Below are 21,121 nucleotides of genomic sequence, written 5' to 3'. Positions count from 1 at the left end.
CTTGTTGTGGAGCACGGGCTCTAGGCGTGCGGGCTTCACTAGTTGTGGCGGGTGGGCTCTAGAGCACAGGCTCAGTAGTTGTGGCGCACGGGCTTACTTGCTCCGTGGTGTGTGGGATCTTCCCGGACCAGGGCTCGAACCCGTGTCCCCTGCGTTGGCAGGCGGATTCTTAACCACTGCGCCACCAGGGAAGCCCTGCCTTTCTTTTCGACTGAATGCCGACCACAAAGATCTCACCACTCCTGCCACTTTTTTTCTCCCAAGTCTCATGGCCCCCTCCCCTTACTGGTAGGGAGCTGAGTATGAAGAAGTAGAAAAGAAGAGAGACCTGTAACAACATTAATAGTGTTTCAGGACTGAAAAATAAATGATCTCTACACAAATTTTGCTTCTAGAGTTGCCAGACGGAGCAAATAAAAATACAGTTTGCTCAATGAAATTTCAATCTTAAATAAACTATGAATCATTGTTAGCATAAACAGGCACTATTTGGGATATACTCCTACTAAAATTGCATGCCTTTGTTTTTTATCCAGAATTTACATTTAACTAGGTGCCCTCTGTTTTTTCTGCCAACTCTAGTTACTCTGCTGACCCCAACATCTTTTAGGGAAAGAGGGTCATGTTTCAGGATTTTCCATACAATGTTAAGTGACTGTCTCCATGGACGGTTCTAACTTAAAACCATAGTTTACTTTCAGAAAGGGATCTTCAGGAAATGAGTAGCAGGTCAGTACTCTCGGTTTATGTTTATATCATAGCAGGCAGTATACCGGCACGTGGGCCCAGCACCAATATTATATACGAGGTACCCATCCCTATACGTGTGTGACTTTGTTCCTGAAATGGCTTTTATATGCTGGTGGAGGCATGTAGCCTGTTACTTTTCTCTTCATTTTGATATCCAGTTATAGAGTACAGAAATTGCTTTAAAATGACCCAAATGGTAAAAGCTACCATTTAGCAATGCCTATTCGGGAGCAAAAGATCCCATCTCCTTGCCTGTTACGTTTCAGCAGCCTCGTCCAGCCTTTCGATAGTGTACCTGCGTTTTCTTGCCAGTGGTGGAGCAGACCCTGGTGGCAAAATAACTGAAACGAATATTCCTGCCACAAGGGAGTAGGGAGAAAAACCCATCTTAGAGAAGCAGGTGAATAATTAATTTCAAGGTTGTCCCAGCATTAGCCCAATACAGATTTTTATCTTTTCCTTGTTATACCATAGAAAAGGGATGCCTTTCCCCACCCCCATAGGTGGGGACTAGATCTGAATTCAGATCTATTTTTATGGACTTCAATACCTCTCTAAATGAACACAAATATGAGGGACCTGGAAATGAACGGAACTTAGCAAACCTGAGTAAAATGACAGACTCCTTATATGACATTCGGTGGAAATGAGGAGCTTCACATTACATTCCAAAATGACCAAATCCCCATTTAGCAATAACCGTAAACATATGCTGTGCAGAGTCGTGTATTTGATGGGCTCCAAAATAAAGCCATCCTTGTTTGAGGAGTTATGATGGAGCCAGTGGTTTCCATGGCTACCATTTGCTCTAATTGTGATACATTAGTAGCAACAAGGATTGGATGGCTCAAGTCATTTAGTTAATTAAACACAGAACCGTGGACTCTGCCAGAAGAATTATAGATGAAATTAGCGTCCACCGGAATGCAGCTGTAAAATGTGTATTGCATTAGTCCCTTCAGCTGAGGGTGAGAGGGAGGGGAAGTGCCTGAATATTCGAAACTTGTCTTTCTTACCCATATCCCGTTACAGGACTCTTTATCATTTATTTTTTAAATGCGCTCTCTAAGGAAAGACAACAGCCCTGATCAATGAAACGTGGTTTCTTGGGTGCTGTTCAGACCAGGAAAATATGCGAAATGTCATTCACATGGAGGGAGGTGGTAGCTAACAGCAATTACAGAAAATGATGAAACCACAGTCTCCACTAACACACAGAGCTCCTGAAAATAGGAGTTTATAATGGAAAAAGCCGACACGGGCATAACTGTGGCAGCCTAGCTATGTGTTGACATCATGGAAAGCCTGGAGGACTTTTCACCAAGAGAAGCAAGAACATGAAAGATGGGATCAAGATAAAGGGGAATGGGGTGTTAAATTCTGCTGATGAATCTGGGGGAGATGCTTGAACAGCAGCTCTCTCGCCTCATCAGACTTTATAAGTTTATGTGTGGATCATTATCTCGCTTAATATTTGCAGTTCTGGAAAGAAGGTGTGGTAATCTCCATCTTTCAGACAAAAGAACTGAAGCTTGGAGAGGAGTTACCCCGAATCACAAGGCAGAGTCACTCTTGTCCTGAAAACTATAGAGCAGAGCATTATAAATGGCTCAGGGATGGATTTAAGGTGTCAGTTTCTTCTGTCATTCAATGATCATATTCATTAAGCACCTACTCTGTGGTAGGCATGTGGGATCAAAAGATGAGCAAAATCCAGGCATGAAACCTCCCTGCCCACATCATCCTACCTGTGCCACGCTGCCCTTTCTTCCAAAGTGCAGGCGAGCACCTTGGCTTTGAACACATGTGCTCCACGCTCATACTTTCCACAAGTATCTAGTTGAATGCATACCGTGAGTGAAGGGTCCACCCATGGGGGAAATGGACATGGCCCTTGTTATCAAGAATTGTGGTCAGGTAGGAGAAGCAGCCGTTCTTTATGTCATCCCACAAATAACGTGGAAAATTGCAGTGACGCTAAGTGCCATGGAGAGGGAAGTGATGCTCTGGGGCAGAGAACAGGGTGGAACTGACCCACTTTCAAGCAGGGATGGAGGTGAAATCTGAAAGAAAACTTAGCCCAGGCTCAGTAAGAGAGGCAGAACCCCTACGGGCTTATGGGAGCTGGCGAAGCTGTGTCTGTAGGACTGTGCTCTTGGTATTTGACGCTGAAACGTGAAGCCCCCGGGACAGGCACAAACCCCTAAGCCCTTTAAGTTTCAGCCCTTTATAAAGAGAGGTAATGATGTCTATCTAATGAGATTATTTTGAGAATTAGATACAGCAGTGCACCGAAGTCAATAGTCTCAGACTGTACGTTCAACAAAAAAGTAGAAAGTGAGCTGATAGTGATTGCTGTGAAAAAAAAAAATAAATGAGAGTGAAGCAGGATGAGGGATCAGAGTGGGTTTGTTGCTGTTTCACGTGTGGGATGAGGACGGCCTCTCTGAGTGATGCCATGTGAACATCAGGGATTAAGGATGTGAAGTAGGACTCCGCACAGGAAATCGTAATTGTACCTGTATACTCAGAAACTGCAAAACTGCAGATCATTTACATCTGGCTTTGGAATAACTATGCAATTACACTTGGTTGTGTGTACTCTAGTATCTGATAATGTAAGAATTTCTAATAACACTAGCAAAACCTATACGTGGAGTTCAGTTTACATAATACTTTTCGCACATTACAAAATTTTACTGTATGGAAAGTGCTATAGCAGCTTGTAGGATCTACAGTTAAGCTATTCACAAATTATCTGTACTGACTGTGATATAATCTACTGTTTCTGAATCGTCATAAAGATTTAATGAGATCGTGTATGGAAAGTACCTAACTCGGGGTTGGAAAAGTTTTAGGGCCTCAGTGAACATTAATGTATCTTAAAAATCTTACTGCAGATAAGATTGGTTACAATCTTCTGGCTGTTCTACTTTGTCTTTTCAAAGTTTCAACTTCCCCTGGCTGGCAACCTTGGGAAGATTGGAGCAGGGAAGGAAAGCAAAGCTTTAGGAAGGCCTATTTATACACATCAATGTACAGTGGGCAATGGGAGTATTTCCAGGACAGAAGAACTCTTTAGAAGCCTCTTGTAGCTGTTATATTGTGATGAGGGTCAGCTCTGAGGTGGTGCCTTTGGAATGCTGAGTCAAATGCATGCAAGGGACCTTTCAAAGAAATAACAAGATTTGTTGGAGAAAATAGGAATGAGAAGAAAAGAATCCCAAGTTCAAAGTCAGGAGAGTAAGAAAAAAAGATGAAATTCTTGCAAAAAGCAAGGCAACTAGTACAGGGGTTAGATTTTTTTTAAATCACTGAATTTTATAGCTGAATGAGTCCTTTAAAATCATTTGCTTGTTACAGATGGGAAACCTGAGGCTCCGAAGTGGTTTACTAAGGGCTGCACAACTCATGGGGTAAAGAAATAGGAAGATGCCGTCTCTCTGCTTCCGCTCTGTCTTTTGTACAGGCTGTGTTCATAGGTTCACACTGAAGCGATGATTGGACATCCAAGTGGAAATGGGCCATAGGCATTTGAAATGGTAGGACTTCCAAAGAGAGGCCCAGGCTGGAGGGGGGGTGTTTGCATCAAGGCATTTTGCTGACAGTATCAGCAAAGGGAAGGAGGAGAGAAAAGGTGAGCGAAGAAGCGGGGTTAAAAGAGACCCAGAAGGCAGAAGGTGTGCAGGTTCCATACAGCTTGCCGTTAGAGCCAAAAGCAGGGCTGTTTCAGGAAGATGGGGATCGTGTTGTCGGTCATGGTAGAGCTGTCTTCTAGGGAGAAGGGGGTCTATTTTAGGACAGCAGGAGATCCAGAGGCCTTATCACACGAGGTGGAGGAGGCCCATTTCAGGGGCCGGTTTCTCTGGGCAGCTCTCCCTCCTCTGAGGCTCCTGCAGTGTCACCCCGGTCCCTTCCTCCCAGGCCTTACTTGGACAGGTGGCCCCCTAACTGGTACTGGATGGAAGCTGGGCATCCTGTTGGGTAGGAAACAGCAGTTCCATGAGGTAAGCGGATAGACGGGATCCTCCAGGATGAAATGTCCAGAAGGTAGATCCTCTGTCGGTTCTAAAACCATCACTTGAGCGTCCTTGGTACCAGGACTGTATCAGTTTGCTAGGGCACTGAAACAAAGGAGCACAGACTAGGTGGCTTAAACAACAGAAATTTACTGACTCACAGGTCTGGAGGCTGGCAGTCCACGGTGTTGGCAGGGCTGGTTCCTTCTGAGGGCGGAGGTAGAATCTGCTCTGTGCTTCTCGCCCGCTTCTGGTGGTTTGCTGACCAGCTCTGGCATTCTTTGTAGAAGCAGTATTCCAACCTCTGCCTCACCTTCACCTGGCATCCCCTCTGTATGCCCGCCTGTGTCCAAATTGTGTCCAAATGTCCCCTTTTTATAAGGGCACTAGTCCTATTGAATTAGAGGCCTACCCTGCTCCAGTATGACCCCATCTTAGCTAATTACATCTACAGTGACCCTTTTCTTTTTTTTTTTAACATCTTTATTGGAGTATAATTGCTTTACAATGGTGTGTTAGTTTCTGCTGTATAACAAAGTGAATCAGCTATACGTATACATATATCCCCATATCCCCTCCCTCTTGCATATCCCTCCCTCCCACCCTCCCTATCCCACCCCTCTAGGTGGTCACAAAGCACCGAGCTGATCTCCCTGTGCTATGCGGCTGCTTCCCACTAGCTATCTATTTTACATTTGGTAGTGTGTGTATGTCCATGCCACTCTCTCACTTCGTCCCAGCGTACCCTTCCCCCTCCCTGTAAATGCCCCTATTTCTAAATAAGATCACATTCTGAGGCACTGGAGGCTTAGGACTTTAATGTATGAATTGGGAGATGTGGGGGGGAGCAATTCAACCCATAAGAAGAACCAAATGCTCTGTCATGTCAGGGTCTAACCTTATGATTGTCTTACAGTAGCCCAGTTCCAAGAGCCTAAGCAATCACTTCCTTTGATTTTTCACTTTCTAGAAACTCTGAAATAACACCTATGTTGCCTGGTTTAAAAGGTTCAGTGGTTGAGTGGGAGAGAAGCGTCATGGGACAGCTGTCCCATCTCAACTGTTATCAGGCTGTTCAGTTTTGAGTAAGTTTTTGAGCCTCAGCTTTCTTGTCTATAAATTGGAAATTCACCCAAGTTCGAGTATTGTGGTTCAAATCAAACAAAATGCAAAATGAGATTGGAAAAGTGATAAAGCACACTCCGTGTTATTTTTAGCACTTAGAGTTAACACGTACAAAACCAAGAAGAAAGCTGGTCCTGTTAATTTTTTCTCATATCGATCAGAGTACGTTTGAAATGAAGCACACACCTTAGGTGGCAAATCAGTCTCAAAAATGTTACCTGGAGTACAAATTAATGCTCTAGCTTTCAGTGGATATAGAGCAAGGATCGTGTCCTCTGTTTCAGAGGGTCCTGTTAGCTTATTAAGGTTAGATATCTTAGAAACTAATTACTCTCTATTGGAAGAGTCGCATCTCATATTCATCAAGACAGTAAGAAATTTTCCTTCGGAGGTACAGAAAGGTCAGCGTGACAGCACACGGTGTTAAAAACACAAGATCTCAACTAGACAGAGGTGAAAGCTTGCTGCTGTAGCTTGCTAGAAACACTTGTGTCTCAAGTTATGCATTCCCTATTGTGTTAGTTTGCTAGGCTGCCATAACAAAGTACCACAGACTTGGTGGCTTAAACAACAGAAATGTATTGTCTCACAGATCTGGAGCTTAGAAATCTGAGAGATAGGCGTGGAGTTGGTTTCTTCTGATGTCTCTGTCCTTGGCTTGCAGAAGGCCGTCTTCTCCCTTTATCTTCACATGGTCTTCCCTCTGTTCATGTGTATTTCTATCCCCAGATTTCCTCTTCTTATAAGGATACCAGTCATATTGGATGAGGGCCCACCCTAATGACCTCAGTTTAACTTAATTGGCTCTCTAATGACCTTTTCTCCAAATACAGTCACAGTTGGATGTACTGTGGGCTGGGAGTTCAACATATTGGCTTGGCCAAAAAGTTCGTTCGGGTTTTTCCATATGCTCTTACTGAAAACCCCGAACGAACTTTTTGGCCAACCCAATATAAATTTGGGGGGGACACAACTCAGACCCTAACACTCAGCCCTCTGACCCCTCCAAATTCATGTCCTCCTCACAGGCAGACTATATCTACCATTTTCCTTTAGAACCCCAAAGCACAGCTCCCAGGATTTTTATAAAAATGGAGGCAGCTTTTCCTCGAAGTACCAAGATATACAGGGTCATTGTTCCTTCCTCTTAAAACAGGTCATGTATGCTTACATTGTAGTATAGATATTAGCTGATGTAACCAACACACTTTTCCCGAGGGCCTACTGTGTGCCAGCCCAGGGACTGTGGCAGCAACTTCAGATCAAGTCCTTCCTCTAAGCCTCCGGTACATTTCACAACTTGCCCAGGCCATGACTTTACAAAGAACTGGAACTATTTCTTCTTCATCTCCCTATCCTCAGTGCTTGGCACTTAGCACTCATTACCAGCTGGGCCTCCTCCTTCTTTCAGTTACATATTAAAATTGTTTTGGATGTAAATATTTTAATGTGTCGCGGTAAAGAAAGTGTTGGGCTAGGAGTCCTGGTCCTATGATGGCAACCTCACTCGCCTTAAATTTTTCCATTGTAAAATAACATAATTTGGACCAGAAATCTCTTAAGAGCACTTGTAATTCAATCATTCTATGTTTAACTCGAGTTTGCAGAGTCAAAGAGGCCTTCTTGGAGGAGGAGACATTTGAATTCCATCACCACGTATTAATGAGAGTTGGTTGAGGAACGTTTTGGGCAGTGGAAGGATGGCAAGTGACAGTAGTCCTAGTGAGCTCCTAGAACTTGACCCAAGTCCCGGCCACCTTGTTGGTATTTGAGCCCAAGAATGCTCACCTCTAGAAAGATGCAGAGGCATCATTCAGACTACACAGTGGTTACTTAGCTGTGTATCACCATTGACCCATTAGATTACTGGCCTTTAAGTAGTGGTTGTTCTTGGTGTGTGTTTACCCTCAACTGCTGTCCGGTTTTGAGTAGGCGTGAGGATATATTTTCCACATCTCCAGCTACCCTATACCTAAAAATTGCAATAATCTAGAAAAGACAGTATGCTTCTAGTAGGCTAATAGATAATATTATTTATAAAGGCTCTGTGAAGGAGGGAAGTGACTTGACTCTCACAGCTTAAAATATGTGGGTTTTGGAACAGCTATTTTCATTGTTTAATGGTGGGTTCACCCAGGTAGCTGAAATTGCTCAAGAAATGATCTTGTGAGATTTTACTGTAATACACGGTACAGTACGTATATGACCAAAACAGAGAAGTAGGTGGAGTTGTGTATAATCTCAGGCCGTCGTGACAAAATACCAGAAGGGTGGCTTAAGCAACAGACATTTATTTTTTCACAGTTCTGGAAGCTGGGATTCTGAGATCAAGATTCCAGCAGGGATAACTTCTGGTGAGATCTCTTTTCTTGCTGTGTCTTCATGTGGCCTTTCCCCTGTATATATACGTGGAGAGAGAGTGGTCTGGCATCTCTTCCTTTCCTTATAACGATGCCATTCCTATCTGATTAGGACCCACCTTTACGGGCCCTACCTCCAAATCTTCTCACAGTGGGGATTAGGGCTTCAACATATGAATTTTGGGAGTACACAGTTCAGTCCACAGCAAATTGATACAGAGCTTTAAGCATTTGTCTTTTGCTAAGTATCATATGGACCAGGTAACAGAGCTTGTCACTCAAACTCGAAAATAATATCTCAGAAGCCAGCACAATTCTGAAAAGATAACCAAGTTTCTTAATTCTGTCTCAAAGATGAGAAAATTATGCTACATTCCATTCCCCCCCCCCCACTACCCTCTATCTCTCTCTTTCAGCCTACTGCATTTTAAAATAGATTTGAAACCCAGGAAATTAGCACCTTTAATTTATTCCCAGACAAGAAAGCTAATAAGTAGGGAAAATTAAAAATTTTCAGCCAGCTCACTTTCCGTGTTTTATAACACATACCGTTTTGGCTTTGGAGTAGTTTAATTTGAATTAATCATTAGACTCTCTTCAGAGTTAGAAATGAAGTGGTATGTAAAGTAGGTTATATTGTTAGTATAATCTGACACCTAAAATTTAGCCTGAGGTGCACGGTCATACATAAGCCTGATACCCTGCCTATTTTTCACCCCCAAATTTCATATGACATGGATGATTTCCAAGCTCAAGGTTAAAATAATTTGAGGGCTGGGAGAGACTCATAAAGGAAAGGCCCCTTAGCAACACAGATTTCAGGGGGGAGGAATTTCACCTGTTCTATCAAGCTAAGGAAACTTCCCTGAGATGTTTGATCAGACACAAAGAAGTGTGGCAACAGAACTGGCTGATCTGCCCCAGGATTTTCAGCAGCTGGCCAATGCTGTACCAGTTTACAAAAACAGGTGATTGTCCAATCACATTTCAGTGATGACCTGCGTCTCTGTTGAACTTACCCACCACGCTGACAGTATAGCCAGATGCACATCTTCCTGATCAGAGGGAAGAAAATGAGGGGACAGGACTGCTACTGTGAAAAAGATGTATTCTCTCTCATTTTGCTGAAGACTTTTAGAAATCGCTTGAAACTGGGAAGGCAAATTCGGCTTGTCCCTTACAATTTATTAGAAGGTGGCCTCATCCTACCTCTCCACTTTGGTAAGCTGAGCTCTGTTTCCTGTGAGCACTTTTGACATTATCATGAAAGCAAAGTAATCTCTTTATAGAAAAGGAAAGGACAACACTTTATCAAGAACAGTTCAGCACATGTCTCATTTCTGAATTTCACAGACTTGCAAGTTTGGGTGAAGCTTGTTGACCCTGGGAGCGGCTGCACATTCAGTATTACTCGGCATTCAGAGATGTGTGATGTATGTTACTTAGTTTTTAATCTCTGTCCCATCACCTATGTTGCCACCAAATGCACAGTCCAATAGGTAAAGGAGGAATTTTTTTTCTAATTTATTTTTTTATTTTATTTTTTAAATTTAATTTTTATTTTATATTGGAGTATAGTTGACTTACAATGTTGTGTTAGTTTCAAGTGTACAGCTAAGTGATTCAGTTATACATATATATGTATATACCCATTCTTTTTCAGATTTTTCAGATTCTTTTCCCATATAGGTTATTACAGAATATTGAGTAGAGTTCCCTGTGCTATACAGTAGGTCCTTGTTGATTATTTTATCTGTATTAGTGTGTATATGTTAATCCCAAACTCCTAATTTATCCCTCCTTCCCACGTTACCCCTTTGGTAACCATAAGTTTTTTTTCTAAGACTATGAGCCTGTTTCTGTTTTGTAAATAAGTTATTTGTATCTTTTTTTTTAGATTCCACATATAAGTGATATCATATGATATTTGTCTTTCTCTGACGTACTTCACTTAGTATGATCATCTCTAGGTCCATCCATGTTGCTGCCAATGGCATTATTTCATTCTTTTTTTAATGCCTGAGTAATATTCCATTGTGTGTGTGTGTGTGTGTGTGTGTGTTTATCTACATACACCACATCTTCTTTATCCATTCGTCTATCGATGGGCATTTAGGTTGCTTCCATGTCTTGGCTATTGTAAACGGTGCTGCAGTGTACACTGGGGTGCATGTATCTTTTTGAATTACAGTTTTGTCCAGACACAGTAAGTTCCCTACATATGAACCTTCAAGTTGCGAACTTTCAAATATGCGAACATGCGTTCGCATGTCCAATCACATAAGTCAGTTCACAGGTCTGCTGTTATCTGTAGAAGTTGGGTACCTGGGCTAACTTTGTTGGACTTACAAACTCGCTCTCGGAACAGAACTTGTTCATATGTAGGGGACTTACTGTTTATGCCCAGGAGTGGGTCTGCTGGATCATATGGTAGTTCTATTTTTAGTTTTTTAAGAAACCTCCATAATGTTCTCCATGGTGGCTGTATCAATTTACATTCCCACCAACAGTGCAAGAGGGTTCCCTTTTCTCCACACCCACTCCAGCATTTATTGTTTGTAGATGTTTTGATGATGGCCATTCTGACCGCTGTGAGATGATATCTCATTGTAGTTTTCATTTACATTTCTCTACTGGTTAGTGATGTTGAGCATGTTTTCATGTGTTTTTTGGCCATCCATATATCTTCTTTGGAGAAATGTCTATTTAGATCTTCTGCCCATTTTTGGATTGGGTTGTTTGTTTTTTTGATATAGAGCTGCATGAGCTGTTCATATATGTTGGAGATTAATCCCTTGTCGGTAGGTTCATTTGCACATATTTTCTCCCATTCTGTGGGTTGTCTTTTCGTCTTGTTTATGGTTTCCTTTGCTGTGCAAAAGCTTTTAAGTTTCATTAGGTCCCATTTGTTTGTTTTTGCTTTTATTTTCATTACTCTAGGAGGAGGATCCAAAGAGACATTGCTGCGATTTATGTCAGAGTGTTCTGCCTATGTTTTCCTCTAAGAGTTTTATAGTATCCAGCCTTAAAGTTAGGCCTTTAATCCATTTTGAGTTTATTTTTATGTATGGTGTTAGGGAGTGTTTGAATTTCATTCTTCTACATGCAGCTGTCCAGTTTTCCCAGCACGATTAATTGAAGAGGCTCTCTTTGCGCCATTGTATCTTCTTGCCTCCTTTAGTCATAGATTAATTGCCCATACGTGCATGGGTTTATTTCTGGGCTTTCTATCCTGTTCCATTGATACAGATTTCTGTTTTTGTGTCATTACCATACCGTTTTGATAACTGTAGCTTTGTAGTATCGTCTGAAGTCAGGGAGCCTGATTCCTCCAGCTCCGTTTTTCTTTCTCAGGATTGCTTTGGCTATTTGGGGTCATTTGTGTTTTGATAACAAATTTTAAAACTTTTTGTTCTAGGAGGAATTTTTCTCTTAATGATGAGGTGATTCCCCAGAAATGCCAAATATAATCATCACTGCAACCCTGAGATGTTATAAAAGGGGAAATGATCGTGAAGCTCTCATTTTGGTCCCCTCTGGATCCACGGTCTGTTTCATAGCTGACTGCTGGCCAACCATTCTGGCCACTGGGTCAGAGACCATTAGTCTTTTCAGCTGTGGAGACCAGATAGCGGGAATACCGTTGGCCCCTCCAGTGTCACAGTGCCATGTAGAAGGTGGGTGCTGCACTGCTGCGCCAGACCACTAGTGGGCAGTCAGCAGGCTGGTACCCACTGTGTTTTCTCTTTGTGCCCTGCAGTCCTCGCCTTTGGGTCAGTCTGTTTTTACTACACATCTCTAGCTTTGTACATGACAAGGATTCCAACAGAGGAGTACATGGTGCTTCAGGGAGAAGTAGCCTGCAAAGGGGAGAACTAGCGAATCCCAGCCAAGGATGCTTGTTTCCATGGGACCATCCCAACAGAATGGGATTCCTAGTGGAATGTGAGGTCTCTGCATTTGGATAGTTCTGGCTGTTAGGGGCTTCACCTACTCTTTTCTCCTTTATTATTATTATTATTTATTATTCACTCATTCATCCAATAGCATATCTGCTAGGTTCTGGGACCACAGATAAACAAGCGAGGGAAGGGACTACCTGCATGAAGCTTTCAGTACAGTGGTGGAGCTAGACCAGGGTTTCTCAGCTTCGGCACTATTGACATTTTATGTTGGATAATTCTTTGTTGGGTCGGGGAGGGGGAAGATTCTCCTGTGCATTATAGGATATTTAGCAGCCTCCCCCTTTACCTGGTTGTGACAACAAAAATGTTTCCAGACTTGGCCAAATACCACCTCCCCCCCCCCCCACCCTCTGCCCAGGTTGGGGTCGGGACAATCTCTTTAAGGAAGTAATATTTAAGATAAAACCTTTAGGAAGCTAACAGTGAATATAGGCATGTTCCAGAAAAAGAGCAGTGGAGAGGCCCTGCAGAGGCCAGAGCTCATCCATTTATGGAACTAAAGCAGGCCAGTGCGAGTGGAGGGGCCCCAGGGAACCACAGGTCACAGTGTGGAGGGCCTGGGGATGGGAGTATGGGTTTTTATTGTAAGTGCAGTGGGAAGGCTTTGAAGAATTTCAAGCAAGGAAGGGATATGACTGGACTTATATTTTAAGAGTAACAAACAGTTTTCGCCCGCGGTGTCGAAAATACATTTGGCAGGGATGAAGTGGAATATTCTCATTCTACTGTGTGAAGCTTCTCTCTGCATGTTTGACTTGTGCTTGTAGGAGGTACAAAGTAAGTAAAGGAACAGAGGACCAGGGACAATATGGAAGAACCTCATCAATAAAGGAAAATTAATAAACATATAGAAATGAAGATTGAGATAATTAGGTAAAACTTTATTCCCAGAAACAAATGCCTCAGATGGCAGTGAATAACAATAATTAATTATGTCCTTAGGAACAGTAACATTAATTTTGTTAACAAAACCGAAAATTCAACGAGGTAAATTAAAGATCTTATTGGTTTTATTCACTGATTTATGAATTGGGCAGCATCCAATCTAACAGATGGAAAGGAGCTCTGAGGAGCTGTACAAAATGCAAGACTTGTCTTTTTAATTGAAGTATAGTTTAGTTTATTGATTTACGATGCTGTGTTTGTTAATTTCTGCTGTAAAGTGACTCGTTTATATTCTTTTCCATTAGTGCTTATCCCAGGATATTGAATATAGTTCCCCATGCTGTACACTAGGACCTTGTTGTTTATCCATTCTATATGTAACAGGTTGCATCTGCTAATCCCAAACTCCCAGAGCATCCCCCCTTCTGCTTGGTAACCACAAGTCTGTTCTCTATATCTGTGCATCTGTTTCATAGATGCATTTGTGCCATATTTTAGAGTCCACACGTATCTAAGTGATATCATGTGGTATTTCTCTTTCTGACTTACTTTGCTTAGTATGATCATCTCTAGGTCCATCATGTTGCTGCGAGTGGCTTTATTTCATTCTATTTTATGGCTGAGTAATATTCCGTTGTATATATATGTACTACATCTTCTTTATCCATCCCTCTGTGAACATTTAGGTTGTTTCCATGTCTTGGCTATTGTGAATAGTGCTGCTATGAACATTGCAGTGCATGTATCTTTTTGAATTACCGTTTTTGCAAATCAAAACTCCAAGGAGGTATCGCCTCACACCCGGTCAGAATGGCCAGCATTAAAAAGTCTACAACAAATGCTGGAGAGGGTGTGGAGAAAAGGGAACCCTCCTACACTGTTGCTGGGAATGTAACGTGGTGCAGCCGCTACGGAGAACGGTATGGAGGCTCCTCGGAAAACTAAAAACAATGAAAACTTTTATAGGCAGAAGGGAGTGTGGGAAAAAGACAGTTACACGAGGCAAAAAAAGCAGGTTGGTTATTGCGAGGTTACTTTCCTTTAGGGGACGGCAGGGGTCAGTCAGCCTGATGACCTAACTAGTGCTGATCCAGAAATTCCCAATGGACTGGTTCAAGATTCATCTCTGGGAGAGTCAAAACCATAATTCAGTTAATTCTCGGTTTGCTGAAGTGGGGCTTAGCATAAGGAACTCCACGGTGGGCCCGTTTTCATGTTTTTAACAATTTCCCCCTTTTGAGATCAGACTCTCAGCCTGAGAGATGTGATCAAAATTTAAGGTATCAGCACTACCCCCAGCCACGGCTCTGGAGTTCTCACAGTGTTTTGCTGAATCTCTGTGGCATTCACAGGTCACAGGGTCAGGTTCACATTCCTGAAGTTGGTCATTCTCTTCAATCCTTGTCTGAAGTTCTAGTCTTAAGGTGATCATCTGTGTGGTGGTTATCAGCTGTGAACATGCATTTAAAGCTTGTGAGAGACTATATCACACCAGAGAGACTACTAGGATTATCAGAAACAGCACAATTCCCAATGTCTGGACTGCACTTCAGAGACAGGCTGCCTAAGACCCAAACCAATCAGAATAAGCCAAAGAAAGTCCCCATTGAAGGAGCCACTTTTTTAAGCCAAATGACTTTTATTCAGTGATCTTGAGTCTCAACTTACCCCGAAGTGTCAAATTCAAGTATAGCAAGTGGTGTTGGCCATGGCGCAAACACCCTGGTTAGCTAACAGATAGATAGATAATCAAGGGCTCTCCTATTATCAAGAATGACTTTGGGCAGAGAATCTGGGAATATCTGGTGGGGAGCTCTTGCTGTAGCAGCAGATTCTGTAATAGCTTCAAGAGCTAAGGAAGAGTTCCTGATCATAGCCTCATTTGCACTTAGGGTAAGGGTACTTAGCCCGCCGAGCAGGAATCTGCTGAAGGAAGCAAAGTTTGAATCATGAATGCCTCCTGGTAATTCCCGTTTGAGTCTGTGGCTCAGGACTGGAAAGATGACAGCCATGGAGGCTGGTAAAATGTAAGGGGCTGTAGAACACACAGGTGGATTTATCCTGCTTGCCTCGTATCCCTTTCTTTGTACAAAGCCTGGATGCAAAGTCCCCAAGTTTGGGAGTCTGACACAAAAGAGAAGGGGTTGATTTTGTTTTCTGAGAAACCTGAAGCATCGGCAGAACTACAGGATTACCAGAATCATGGCAAATCCAGCAGTCATTTGATGCTTGGATTATTATCCCCCAGACTCCTTGCAATGGGCGTTACCTTTCCAGGCCAGAGCAAGGCAAAAAGGGGACAAAAGTATCATGAGGACCTTCATGGTGTGAGCAGTAGGAAAAAAGATGATCAGAGAGGGAAGGAGAAATGGAAAGAAACATTCTCGATCTGAGGTCTTACCTCTAAATTCTGTGTGATTTTGAGGTCTCCATGTTTTTGCACAGGACCAGATGTCAGGTTGAGCCTTCTTTACCTGTGAAAATGCACCCAAGTTTCCACAGCTTATAATGTGGCAGTGGTATCAGCGATCAAGAGTAAAATGCAAATAGACTTAAAAATGTCCATGGTTAATTAAGATAATAAATGGAAAAAGATGATATTATACCAGGACATATCAAATTTCTAGGATTTTATACAGTTTTAGAACATTTATATTACTAGCATGCATCCATCCATACAAATATAACCTAAGAAGGTTTAGCATCACTTCTTATTTTGATAATGCTTCCTGCATAATTTAACATATCAAATAAACCTAATTTATTTTAACATCTTACCTATAAGAAGCAAATCCCTTGACATTTTCTGGGGACCCTCTGGGAAATATCCAAGTTCGTTTGAGGTCAAAAAGACCCCACTTAAAATTTGACTTTGGGAAAACATCAAAGTTTGAACATTTGATTAAATAGGATCACAGATCATTATAATACTTCATTACCTATGTAGCCGAAGTGACAACAAAAGATGGTAAAGGTAAAACCAGTTATGTCGTTATAAGCAAAACGTACCTCTTTTAATATTGAGAAGGCTGGGTTTTCTTAAGTAATCAAAGACCTGATAAAGACGACCGGAAGCACAGTAAGTTATTTTGGTCCAACACAAAAATCTTTGCAGTCCAGGCAGACTACTTTAAAAGGTAAACTTTCACAATCTCGTCGGAAAAGCAGGCCAAAAGTACAATAAGGCTTTGTCATTTTAATGGAGAGAAAACCAAAGTCTAATTTTTGCACCAGTGTACTTTTGGTATCAAAACTCATTTTTTTAAGCTTAACTAAATCCATTCCAAACTAGCTTGACCACACCTGAAACTCCTTTCCCAAGATTCCTTTTCTACAAACCTTCTACAGCCTTTTAAATATTTTTTCCAATTTTGTCCTATTTTATTTTCGGGCGGGAACAACCAAACAGTTGGTTCCTTTCATACTTACTACTTCCAAGTCACTATTATTCCATATGGTGATTAGAATTCTGAACCCTTAGAATCCTTAATTCCTTGGTATAAACTAAGAAGTAAGCAATTGTGGACTGCCACACTAGCATTCTGTGGATTGGCAGAATGTTTTAGTATCTTACCTTATTTGGAATTAATCTAGATACTCGATGAATATCCATTATTTAACTTCTTTCAGTATAACTTCAGGGTTTCAAGTTACCAAAAAAGATTTGGAAGCTATTTTTGGCATGCCATAAAGCACAGTTATTGTTGAAAAGTTTATTTAATTTACTTGTTCTTAACAATTACATTTAGATTACTCTTGAAAATTTCATGAGACATTAAACAGCTAACCACCATCATCTTACGTTATCTTTCTTGCTAAAAAATTCTGTAACAGAGATTACATGAGCTTATTGGACTTTCAATAAGCCTAGGTAGAATAAAAATATTTAATACTGATAACTCTAAAGCGTGCTTGTTTACTGAAGATTATCCTAGATCACATGATCTTGAAAAGCATTTGCGTTAGTTTTTATATTTCTGAGTATATTTAATTAATAGAGTGTTTGTCTTTAAGGCAATTCGATAGAGCTCTCTACAAATTAAAGTTGGTACTATCATCTGCATGTAGAAAAATACCTCATCTATAACATACATACACAGACACACAGACAGATGCAAACAGAGATCTTAATAGATTTTTTTTTTTTTTTTACAATTTAAGCCATGAAGCAGGTATGATAATGCAAAACTCACTAGTTTATAAAAGAACAGTTGGATACAAATTCTGTTTTTGGCCAATGGAATAAGTTAAGCTTACCTGCTCAGATGGTTAAGCCTTACCACTAATCAAAGATTTTTTTAACAGGCCTAGTTTTCAAATAGCCTTTCTTTTATTTTTTCTTTCTGTATCTTTTTTTCTGATAAGAATTATCTTGGTTCCTAGAGAAGACCAGGTAGGACATTTACATCTCAAAAGGCACAGAGAAAGAATGTAAATTCCAGCAAGAAGGATTTGTTTCCTAAGTCTAAATCTTTTACAATTATCTGCAAACCTTTCTCCATGAATAGGGGAGGTTTGGGGATTGGTAAGAAGGATAGGTGGCCTTTGAATTGCTTCTAGAGTTGCATTTCTCTTTTTGTAAAGACTCCATTTACAAGACAAGGACAGTTGTTTTTAATTCCTCATAGACTCCGGTTGCAACCTGAATGACCTCATCATAGGCTGACACACCCATCCAACTATGTTATCTCCAAATTGCTTCTTTATATCAGGGAGAAGACCTACAACTAAGATGGAAATCAAAAAAACCCTGTGTTCTAGACTTAGAGCTGCTCATTTTTTGGAATGACTTTCTTTACCTCTAGGTACTTGAGTTCATTGTGGCTTAGGGGAGAGGGCCTAAAAAGTATCTTTATCTGCTTCTGATACCAGCTTCCAATTTAGGCAACTTCTGACCAAAGACAGTACTTTTAAACAATCCTTTCAAATATGTTGTCAGTTTTCAGCTTGGACAAACAGTAAGTATTCCTAGCAGTACTGAACAACCCCATGTAGGCAAGAGGGGTCCCCCAAAAGCGTGCAAAAGATACTACCCTCCCAGGATCCAGAGCCACTCCCAAAGATAACCAAAGGAAAGAAAGACTCAGACACAGTTCCTCTGAGAGCCGGCAGCAGAGTAGGTTGCTGGCCACAAATGGAGCACAGCCCACATTTCTGTCTGGCCTTACCTTTGGGGTCTCCAACCTGACAGTTGCCAAGCCAAGTTCTCAGGACACAAAATGAGACAAATATGAAGGGCAGTAGCTGTCCTTGGCAGACAAAGGACAGAAACCAAGGCGTCTGGATTTCGAAAGAAAGGGAGAGTGTAAAATTTTGCCTTCCTCTCTCACCTGGCCACTACAGAGAGATTCGGGAGAGCTGACGCTGGTAAGGATTCTCCCCTTTCGCAAGCTCCTGGCAGTTTTCCTAGGATCCCAGCTGCAGGCTCCGGATGAGTGGGCTTTAGAGAGTGCAGCCCTAGTATCTACCAGAATTTTACAAGATTTTCCACTAGTTTTAACTTTAGTTTCCCTTCAGCTGTTTAAAGCTGTAATTGGTAGCAGCTTACTTGAGAATCCCTGAGTCCCATCAACCCTGGAAGGGGTTGTCCTTCCAGGGTAGATGTGGAGGCACCTCCCAGGCCCCTTACCTGGAGGACTTTGGTTTACCGCCTTGCAGTCTGCAGAGTGGAAAGGCTGTTCAGGCACAGGATCACAGACTGTGAGTCCTCAGGTAAAGGAGGCTAGAGGGGAGTAGGGCCAGTCACATCAGTCTTACGGTTCTTTGTTTTAGGCACCTCTTGTACCCTTAATTTCTCCTCAGCCTTTTGGAGGCCTCTGCATGACACTTAAAATAGGTATCCCATTCTGTTTGATTTGGGAGCCTTTGCTTTCAAGGGCACTGAAATGAATGGTGTTTGTCTAATTGGAACATTCCTCAAAGGGGCCATTGTAGTGTAAGATTTTGCCATTTTTGTAGATATTCACAGCTTCCAGGACCTCAGTTCTTAAAATAAGCATTTGTGCCCGAAGGTGGTGCACTCAATTTTTTGAAACTTGAGGATCCCGTTTCTTTAGCTAAGCCTGGGGTCTGCTGGAGCCAAATTAATACCTAAGAGGGCCATGCTGCTGGTTTGGGGATTGTATGATGTTTTAAAGTACACCTTGTCGCATGAACGTTGTTCGAGGTTGGGGGTGAACAAACTAGTTTCAATCTAATGCATTCTGTGAACACCTTATCCTAGCATGGGAGTCAGAGTTGGGGGGCAAGCACTCTAATGGCTCTTAAGTGCTCGACCCCATGCCCACTAGTTTTGCAGCTTTGCCTTCCAAGATTCCCATTAGCAAGAGGGCTATTTACTCCTTCACTTCATGTGCACATTAACAGAAACCAATAGTAACCGAGGAAATGGAACTGTGGACACCAGCAGTAACCAAAGAGATGGTAGCGTGGATTGGCCAAGAGAAGGCCATAACTGTGCACCAACAGCTATCCAAGTGTAAGTGGGAACCAAACCAGCAGACCCCAACAAATGGGGACTGTGGACTGACAAGGGCTAAGGACCAGCACACCGCTAGAACCTGTCACTCCAGACGGACCCAGGACTGGAAAGCCAATTTACATCAGGAGCTCAGTGCAAAGAGAGTGGAGCTCAGACCTGAGGGGAACTTAGCCATGGCCCTTGGAAATGGTGAGAAAGAGAACTCAAAGCGTTCACGGTTACCAACATCTGCGTTTCCCACTGTCCTCGGAGCCACCAGAAGTCTCCTTCAGATGCAACCACTGCCATCAAGCTGTAAAGAAACAAAATTCAACTAAGTAAACTTTAAAGATCTTATTGGGTTTATTCACTAATTCATGACTCAGGCAGCATCCAGTCTAGAAGCTAAAAGGATCTCCAAGGAGCTGCAGAAAATGAAAGAAAGACTTCTCAAGGCAGAAGGGAGCAGGCACGAGGAAGTTGCACTAGGCAAAGACATAGGTTGGTTATTGCAGGGGGCTGGCAGGCAGATGACCTAACTAGTGCTGGTCCAGCGATTCACTTCTGGGAGAGCTGAAGCTGTGACGCAGTTAAGTCTCAGGTGTGGAGCTTAGCATAAGCAACTCAGTAATGGGCCTATGTTTTGTTTTTAACAACCTCTTACACGTAAATATCATATTTCCTACATATTTCTCAAATTCACCTGCTCTAATTGACCACCATCTCTCTCTTCCCCAGCCTGGACTTAATTATGGAAGTTTGCATTTAACACATATTAAACTTAAAGAGATTTTAGTAAGTCAAAAAAAATTAATTATAGAGCAAGAAGACCCTGAGCAGAACAATTTTGCTTCTTAACATCATGTATAGCATTGCTTTCCAATCTTGAGTTTTACAGAATGAACCTAAGAATCATAAACAGAAAATGGGATTATACTTTGACAGAGGCAGAATCAAAATGGAACAGTGTCCTGATTGATCACCCAGATAAGGTGGGACCAAGCAGTCCTCCATCCCCAAATCTGGACTGATGCCTACTATGAGGAATACTAGATTCTGGGGTAAGAAGGGCATCAAAATCTAGAACGGTCCAGGACAATGCAAGAGTGGAGGAAACATGCATTTATAGAATGAGCACAGGATTAAAATGTGAATGTAGCTACAGGGTGCTGCAAAGCTTTCCTGAAGACAGGACATGTTGCTGATGATGGCATATACTATCTAATACAGCACTTACTGTGTGCCAGGGAATATTCATAATTACTGTCTTCTTCATTTAATACTCATAACACCAACCTGATGAAGTAGGTAATCATCCTTATTTTATAGAAGAGGAAACCGAGGACTTAGCTAACAAGTGATGGAGCCAGGATTGGAAATTAGGAACTTTTGTTTCAGAGTCAATATCTTAACCATTAAAATACAGTGCTGCAAAATAGGAGAATACGAGAGAGAAGCACAAACTGGGCAAAAGACCAGTGAGGTGAGTGTGCAGAGCAGGGGGCACTGAACAAAACAGGAGTGGTTAGGGGGAGGGAGGAATAAAACCGGAACTGC

The 21,121-nt window shown here is 41.9% G+C and overlaps 1 protein-coding gene and 1 long non-coding RNA gene across 26 annotated transcripts in view; one reads left to right on the top strand and one right to left on the bottom strand.

Annotated features, from left to right (window-relative positions):
- Positions 1 to 21,121, top strand: part of GRM7 (glutamate metabotropic receptor 7) — a 1,142,612-nt gene that overhangs the window by 1,023,943 nt on the left and 97,548 nt on the right. The window lies entirely within an intron of this gene.
- LOC309608145 overlaps positions 121 to 21,121 on the bottom strand; it is a 291,497-nt gene continuing 270,496 nt past the window's right edge. Inside the window, exons 3-5 of one of the 4 annotated variants that reach the window (XR_014232693.1) lie at positions 15,883 to 19,877; positions 15,506 to 15,578; positions 10,136 to 14,554 (exon numbers count right to left, since the gene is read on the bottom strand). This is a non-coding gene — a long non-coding RNA (uncharacterized lncRNA). Of the gene's footprint in view, positions 8,291 to 10,135; positions 19,878 to 21,121 lie in introns of those variants that run through there. The other 3 variants (XR_014232690.1, XR_014232691.1, XR_014232692.1) reach the window with 3 other exon arrangements.

Source organism: Balaenoptera borealis (assembly GCF_965194805.1).
Source record: "Balaenoptera borealis genome assembly, chromosome: 12".
NCBI lineage: Eukaryota > Metazoa > Chordata > Mammalia > Artiodactyla > Balaenopteridae > Balaenoptera > Balaenoptera borealis.
This window is presented reverse-complemented; position numbering and strand designations above follow the sequence as displayed.